We start from the raw sequence: 1,128 nt of genomic DNA on the forward strand, positions 1-1,128 counted from the left end.
TAGTATAGTAAGTCATAAAAAGTCATAGAATAATAAGGCAAAAAAGTCATATGATAGTAAGGCAAAAAAGTCATAGTATAGTAAGGCAAAAAAAGTCATAGTATACTAAGGCAAAAAAAGTCATATGATAGTAAGGCAAAAAACGTCATAGTATAGTAAGTCATAAAAAGTCATAGTATAATAAGGCAAAAAAAGTCATAGTAAAGTAAGGCAAAAAAAGTCATATTATAGTAAGGCAAAAAAAGTCATAGTGTAATAAGGCAAAAAAAGTCATATTATAGTAAGGCAAAAAAGTCATAGTATAATAAGGCAAAGAGGTCATAGTATAATAAGGCAAAAAAGTCATAGTATAGTCGGGCAAAAAAGTAATATTATAGTAAGGCAAAAAAAGTCATATTATAGTAAGGCAATAAAAGTCATTGTATAATAAGGCAAAAAAAGTCATAGTATAGTAAGGCATAAAAAGTCATAAAAACGACATAGTATAGGAAGTCATAAAAAGTCATAGTATATTAAGGCATAAAAAGTCATAAAAACAACATAGTATAGTGAGGCATAAAAAGTCATAAAAAAGTCATAGTGTAGTAAGGCATAAAAAGTCATAGTATAGTAATGCATAAAAAGTCATAAAAAAGTCATAGTGTAGTAAGGCATAAAAAGTCATAGTATAGTGAGGCATAAAAAGTCATACAAAAGTCATAGTATAGTAAGGAATAAAAAGTCATAGTATATTAAGGCATGAAAAGTCATAAAAACAACATAGTATAGTGAGGCATAAAAAGTCATAAAAAAGTCATAGTGTAGTAAGGCATAAAAAGTCATAGTATAGTAATGCATAAAAAGTCATAAAAAAGTCATAGTGTAGTAAGGCATAAAAAGTCATAGTATAGTGAGGCATAAAAAGTCATACAAAAGTCATAGTATAGTAAGGCATAAAAAGTCATAGTATATTAAGGCATGAAAAGTCATAAAAACAACATAGTATAGAAAGACATAAAAAGTCATAGTATAGTAAAGCATAAAAAGTCATACTCTATTAAGGCATAAAAAGTCATAAAAAAGTCATAGTATAGTAAAGCATAAAAAGTCATAAAAAAGTCATAGTATAGTAAGGAATAAAAAGTCATA

This window comes from Seriola dumerili, unplaced genomic scaffold, assembly GCF_002260705.1.
Source record: "Seriola dumerili isolate Sdu_G_001 unplaced genomic scaffold, Sdu_1.0 BDQW01000315.1, whole genome shotgun sequence".
Classification (NCBI taxonomy): Eukaryota; Metazoa; Chordata; class Actinopteri; order Carangiformes; family Carangidae; genus Seriola; species Seriola dumerili.